Source organism: Neophocaena asiaeorientalis, unplaced genomic scaffold (assembly GCF_003031525.2).
Source record: "Neophocaena asiaeorientalis asiaeorientalis breed wild unplaced genomic scaffold, Neophocaena_asiaeorientalis_V1.1 scaffold295, whole genome shotgun sequence".
Classification (NCBI taxonomy): Eukaryota; Metazoa; Chordata; class Mammalia; order Artiodactyla; family Phocoenidae; genus Neophocaena; species Neophocaena asiaeorientalis.
Window position 1 is genome coordinate 1,271,518 of NW_020174718.1, and position 7,203 is coordinate 1,278,720.

Here is a 7,203-nt window from a genome sequence, read left to right on the forward strand (position 1 = left end):
TCATGCCCATCTCTGCCTGTCTTCACAAGGCTGCCTTCCTGTGTCTCTGTATGTCTTTTTGTCTTTTATAAAAGGACAGTTACTGGATTTAGGGCCCGCCCTAATCCAGAATGAGCTCATCTGGATCTTCACCTTAGTTACATCTGCAAAGACCCGATTTCCACATGAAGTCACAGTCTGAGGTTCTGGGTGGACGTGAGTTTTGGGGATACCATTCAGGCCTCTATGGGGAGCAACTCTTTATTTTTTTTTAATATCTTTATTGGGGTACAATTGCTTTACAATGGTGTGTTAGTTTCTGCTCTATAACAAAGTGAATCAGTTATATATATACATATGCTCCCATGTGTCTTCCCTCTTGCGTCTCCCTCCCTCCCACTCTCCCCATCCCACCCCTCCAGGCTGTCCCAAAGCCCCGAGCTAATATCCCTGTGCCTTGCGGCTGCTTCCCCCTAGCTATCTACCTTACTACGTTTGTTAGTGTGTATATGTCCATGACTCTCTCTCGCCCTGTCAAAACTCACCCTTCCCCCTCCCCATATCCTCAAGTCCATTCTCCGGTAGGTCTGTGTCTCTATTCCCGTCCTACCCTTATGTTCTTCATGACATCCTTTTTTTTCTTAAATTCCATATATATGTGTTAGCATACGGTATTTGTCTTTCTCTTTCTGACTTACTTCACTCTGTATGACAGACTCTAGGTCTATCCATCTCATTACAAATAACTCAATTTCGTTTCTTTTTAAGGCTGAGTAATATTCCATTGTATATATGTGCCACATCTTCTTTATCCATTCATCCGATGATGGGCACTTAGGTTGTTTCCATCTCCGAGCTATTGTACATAGAGCTGCAATGAACATTTTGGTACATGACTCTTTTTGAATTTTGGTTTTCTCAGGGTATATGCCCAGTAGTGGGATTGCTGGGTCATATGGTAATTCTATTTGTAGTTTTTTAAGGAACCTCCATACTGTTCTCCATAGTGGCTGAACCAATTCACATTCCCACCAGCAGTGCAAGAGGGTTCCCTTTTCTCCACACCCATTCCAGCATTTATTGTTTCTAGATTTTTTGATGATGGCCATTCTGACTGGTGTGAGATGATATCTCATTGTAGTTTTGATTTGCATTTCTCTAATGATTAATGATGTTGAGCATTCTTTCATGTGTTTGTTGGCATTCTGTATATCTTCTTTGGAGAAATGTCTATTTAGGTCTTCTGCCCATTGGGGAGCAACTCTTAAGCTGTTGTCCGCCTTGTATTTTATGAATAGATGGTCGGTTCCGCGGGAATCCTTTCAGTTCCATGTAACATAAATCCATAAAACATATATTTATGGACATTGAAATGTGAATTTCAGATAATTACCACGTGCCATGAAACGTTGGGGTGTGTGTTGGGGGGGGGCTGTGTGTGTGTCTGTCACTTTGTGACTTGCCTTTAGCTTGTGAGCAGCCCAAACCTGAGGTCCCACCTGCTCCTGTGAAGCATATGACCTCCCACTTGTCATTTATGTAGCTGCTTTTATTCTAAACTTGATTTGCAAGTTTTATGTGTGTTTCAATTTATTTCTTGTGTCGCATCAGTGTAGTCTGTTGTCGTAGCTCTTCCTCCCGTTTGGGTGTTTCTATGGGCTTGTTCAGCATCTTGGTTCTTGTCTGTGTCATAGAGAAGCTCATATCCGGCTACCATTTCTCTTCCATGTAACGGGGTTTAGTAAATTCTGTATTCTGTCATTTGTCATCAGATTTTCCTTTTTTTTCTCGTAGCTTTTGCACTTGGCATGAAGATATTTGATACATTGCTTCTTCTTTGGTAAATTACTCCTTTTATTATTACTTGGCCCTTTCCCACTGTGTAACGATTTGGAACCCTAACTTGTTTTTTGGGTTTTTTTGTTTGGTTTTTGGTTTTTTCTTTTTTTTTTTAAACCCTAACTTTCTTTTTAACTGATACAAATATTGAGACGCCTGCATTTTTTGTTTGCAAGTATTTGATTGGCAGTTACCTCTTGTTCCAATATTGTATTTTCAAACTTTGTTTCTTATGTTTAATCATAATGAAGTCTTTGTCGCATAGAGAAACTAGCATGGTCTGCATGGCTGGTGTCCTTCCCCCACACAGGGGATGTGACGGTACTCCTGGCCTCTGGCCTCTACTTGCCAGGATTGCCCTCTGTCACCATGCTGACGAAGAGCCATCCAGAGCTCTTGAAGCCCCAGTGGGCTTAACTGTTCCCTAAAACCGTGTTGTTCAACTGTCTCTCGATCCATGTTCCTATTGTTGGACATTGAAATGGGTTTTCTTTTTTTTTTTGCGGTACGCGGGCCTCTCACCGTTGTGGCCTCTCTCGTTGCAGAGCACAGGCTCCAGACGCGCAGGCTCAGTGGCCATGGCTCACGGGTCCAGCCGCTCCACGGCATGTGGGATCTTCCCGGACCGGGGCACGAACCCGTGTCCCCTGCATCGGCAGGCGGACTCTCAACCACTGCGCCACCAGGGAAGCCCGAGATGGGTTTTCTTTTGGGGGCCATTTTGAGTACCAGTTTCTTTCCTTCCTTTCATTGATCCTTAGTCACTTTGCTGTAAGTGTGTTTCTTGGAAACAATATGGTAGCTGCTTTTCGTTTTTACTCCAATCAGACAGTTCCACGACTTTCTGAACTTAACCGCTGATGGAAGAGATAAGATGTGGTCACCATCAGCAACACAGAAGCAAGGCCATGATAGCAGTTGAGAGATGGCACCAGTAGCAGCAGAGGGAATCTGGAGTTCAGAAATGGTGCGCCTTATTGTTGGAGAAAGCTGATAGCAAAAAAGGAATCACAGAGGGCTGTGTTAGTTTCCAATTGCTGCTGTAGTAAATTACTATAAGCTGGCTGGCTTCAAACAACAGAAATGGATTCTCTCATAGTTGTGGAGGCCAGAAGTTGAAAATCAAGGTGCGGCAGGGCCATGCTCCGTCTGGAGGCTCTAGGGAAGGATCCTTCCTTACCTCTTCCAGCTGCTAGCAGCTGCCATGTTGCTTGGCTTGAGGCTGTATCCCTCTGACTTCCGCTTCCATCTTCACGTGGCTTCTCTTGCCTCTGTCGGATCTCCCTCTTTAAGGATACATACAGTAGCATCCAGGGCCCTCTGGGATAATCTCCCCATCTCAGAATCCTTAGTAAAACCACATCTGCAAAGGGCCTCTTTCGAAATAAAGTAACAGTCACACAGGCTCCAGGGGTTAGGACCTGATATCTTTGGGGCCACCATTCAGCCCACTCCAGGGGGCCTTGATAGGTCACTGATGTGTGAATAAGTGGGTATTTAGGGACAGTTCAAGCTTTGAGATAGTGTCATTATTACATCATTTATCATCTAAGTCAGGCTACTTGAGAGCTTGAAAGGGGATTCTGTGAATAATGATGCCAGGAAACAAGTGTTCACCCAGCTGTCCCAGGTGAGTCTGACTCTTGACCACCCTTTGTAGAGCCTGGCTCTTTGGGACTGACCTCGGAGGCGGCCAGGACATGTCGATTGTTCTGGCACCATCATTTCTGACCTATCTCTAGTCAAGCTGACTCGTGTTGCAGTAAGGAGAGAGACTGTTTCTCTCACCATGCTGCTCGAAAGGGAAATCTTTAATTTTGTCTGTCATTTGAGGTGTGCTTTTGGACTTTTTAAATTGTTGCTAATAACTTTTCTAACTATTCATTTCTTTCCCTAGACCAACTGGGCTGGCTTTGTATCAGGAAACTTTTGAAATGAGGGTAACAAAGGATTTAGTAAGCACCTTAGAGAAATGGCCTGAGCCTATATGTAATTCATGTACCAGCCAGGGCTAGTGATGAGGAAACCCAGGGTGATGGGGGAAAACACTTCTCCCCGCTTTTGGCTTCACTTAGGTAGGCTAAAGGCCACGTAGTGTTCGAATGTGATGGGAAGTCGTCGGCCACACTTGTTCTATGGGCTCAGAAAGAAATTCTCCTCCTCAGCCACTGGAGGAGCCCTGGGGAGCCCCACAGACTTGTCCTTTCCTTCCCATAGGACTGTACTGTCTATGGCATCTAAGAAACAATGGAATTCTGCGCAGTCGATCTATTTAGAGTTACCTGCAAAGAAGCGCAGAAAAAGCTAGAGCCTTTTAACCAGATTCAAAGCTTGTTTCATTATTTTTAACCTCACTGCTTGTTTTTAAGCAAGTGCTGCACATCTGTCAAATTTTATTTTTGCTTTTATTTCTATGTGCAAGAAACCAGGGGCAAGTTCTGACAGTGAAGGAAAGGTTTCATGATGACACGTCAGCACAATATAATACTAACATGGAAAAAAGATGACAATATAGTATTCATTGTAAAAAGTGTGGTGCAGAGTGGCCTGAGTATTGGGGTAAGACTTTGGAGTCAAGTGGACTTGGGTTTGACCTTTAGTGCCATTACTTACTCTTGTTCCGTTGTGTCTTTAGTTTCCTCCTCTGGAAGTTAAGGATGGTATTTGGTACTATTTATAAAGTGCTTGGCACACAAGTGGGCAGACTCTTTCCCAAAAGAACCAGGTGTCAGATTGTTGAGGCTTTGTGTACCACTGGGACTCTGTTGAAATCGCTCCACTTCACCATTTGGTGTGAAAACAGCCATATTTAATATGTAAACAAAGGGGTATGGCCGTGTTCCAATAAAACTTTATTTATGGACATTGAAATATGAATTTCACATACTTTTCAAATGTCACAAAATATTGCTTTTGACTGGTCTTCAACCACTTTAAAACCTAAAAACCATTCTTAGCTCACAGGTTGTGAAGAAACAGAGCATGGGCTGTCTTGGCCCATGGGCACCAGTCCCCTGACCTGTGCTATAGTGGGTGGTCAATAATTGCTAGTTTCCTTCCCTGCTAAAAACCGTATGATGTGGGCACAGCTGGAAATAATTACTTTTGAGGGGGTAGAAGACTTGGAGCTTTTTTTTTCCCCCCAAATTTTCAAGGTTATGTTCTATTTTCAATGATCAAATAGTTTCTTTTGATTTCTTAACGGAAAAATTGAGGACAGTTGTACTGACACAAATTTCTACAATCTTGTCAATTTTTAAAGCCTGTGAAGTTTACACTTTTTAGAGGGGCAGCAGCCGATACATTAAATAAAGTCTGGACTCTCTGGAGAGTCTTTGTCGAGGTTGGGCTGGCTCACAAAATATTTGACCTTTATCCGTTTTTCATTAGGGGAGTCGAACGTTTTATTTTCGGTTGCTGTACCTTGACTACCTTTGTTGAAATGTCTTACAAATTTTTCTGTCTTGGCTATAAAGTCAGTTGAAACTTGTGGATCATTTTTCCTGCAAGATGCAGTTGGGGGTTGAGGCAAATTGCGAAAAATGGTCCAAAAACCAAATTTGAAAACAGAGTTTGAAGAAGGAGATCAGAAAGTATGAATTTAAAGATTACCCCTGTGCTTTGGCTCTCAGAAGTAAGAAATGCTCAACGCCATGGAGAGAACGCTATGGAGAGCAGAGGACTCTTTTCGTAGGTTATCAGCTTAGAGAAAGAGCCCCAAATTGATGAGCATTGTGAGTCAGATTCCCAGCTATCGATTTGTTCTTTTAATTATCTTGGAATTTTGTTAGACTCAATAATTCTCATAGTTAGTGAGGTGAATGACTAAGCCTCGGAAACTTGTTGTTACAGAGATCCTGTTATTAAATATTTATCGAAGAACTGTCGTATGCAAGATACAGAGCCGGGACTGCAGGTGATGTGGAAATCTCCAAAACCAATTCTTTGCCCTTGAGGGACGCGTAGTCTAGTTGTGAATTATGCATCCTACGTAAAATATCTTCTGATGTCAGTCTTTAAGCAGGCGGCATAAGGTGGTCCCATATGGTGGGGACCAAATGCTGTGTCCCTTTAGAAGGGACAGATCATTTCTCTCTAGATTTCTCGGAGTACCTTAAAGTTTGGAGATTGGAACCAGATCTGGAGGATCAAACACATTGGGTCTGCAGAGATGGGGGTGGAATAAGGGTAAGGTGGGTGTGCAGGTGTAGATGGCAAGGCTTAGAGTGTTCTCCGGAAGAGGGAGAGAGCGGGCCCAGTCCCCACTGCGGGGAGGACCCCTCCTGGAGGCGCAGGGATGGCGGTGGGGCAGACCAGGTCTTAGTAGCTAGAGCCGCGCTGGCGGGAGGGCTTTTTATCCCAAAGGCAACGTGGACCAGAGCAGGGGAGCTAACACGATGAAAACGTGACTTAGTTGAGCAGGTTGAACAATTTTTAAAAAATTAGAAAACTGTTTCCCCATAATCTCACTTTCTAGAAACATCTACTGGTAACATTTGGGCTGTTTCCTCTCATTCTTTGTGTGTGAAAAAAATATGTGTGTGTGTGTGTGTGTGTGTGTGTGTGTGTATTATCAAGTAATAGGTTTCTTTTTTATAAAAGAATGGTGTTATTAGAGAAAATAAAAATAATCTGTTCACATTGTGATATAATTCCTGTGTGTTTTTACATGAATATACTGTGTGTGTGTGTCTGTGTGTGTGTGTGTGTGTGTGTGTGTGTGTATTTAACAGATCATTTGTTACTATTTTGAATGAAATCTTTTTTGTTTTCAGCTTTGAGATATAATTGACATGTGACATTGTAAGTTTGAATGAAATCTTCTATTAAGCTTACATTTCCTTTTTTGTGGTGTATAGGAATAACACTGTTTACAGCAAAATGCTGAACTCTTTCCCTAGGTCTAATCATGCCTCTATAGTCCCTTGGATTGTTTTGATGTGGACAGAGTTACTGTCCGTCGTTTATGGTGTGGAACCTAAAGCTATGGAGAAGTTGGGTACCTTCAGAGAGGATACGGTGTCACGCTGTGTGTGTTTCTCTGAATATCAAATTATCCATCACCTTAAGGTGTTCGTTCTTGGATATGGTTTTTGTCGAATTTGTAACAGCCTTCGCTCCCAGCTGTAGTGCAGAAACTTGTCTTTAGGGCTGGCCTTGGCCTTCAGGGCTCTGCAGGATGCGCCCCTGCCTCTCTCCCGGCATGCCCTCACATTCTGTCCTGGACCACTGCCTGTAGCCACGCTAGGATTCGTTCCGTCCCTGGATATGATCTCAGCCTCCATGACGTCACATGGGCTGCTCTTGCTGCCACACTGGTCTCCCGCTTCTGCTGGCCTCGCCTTAAAAAGCACTTTCCTCAGAGGGGCCTCTGGGAACCAGTGT

General features: G+C 43.4%; 1 protein-coding gene across 2 annotated transcripts in view; it reads left to right on the forward strand.

The window, feature by feature from the left end:
* Nucleotides 1-7,203, forward strand: part of LOC112409743 (ribose-phosphate pyrophosphokinase 2) — a 27,760-nt gene that overhangs the window by 5,946 nt on the left and 14,611 nt on the right. The window lies entirely within an intron of this gene.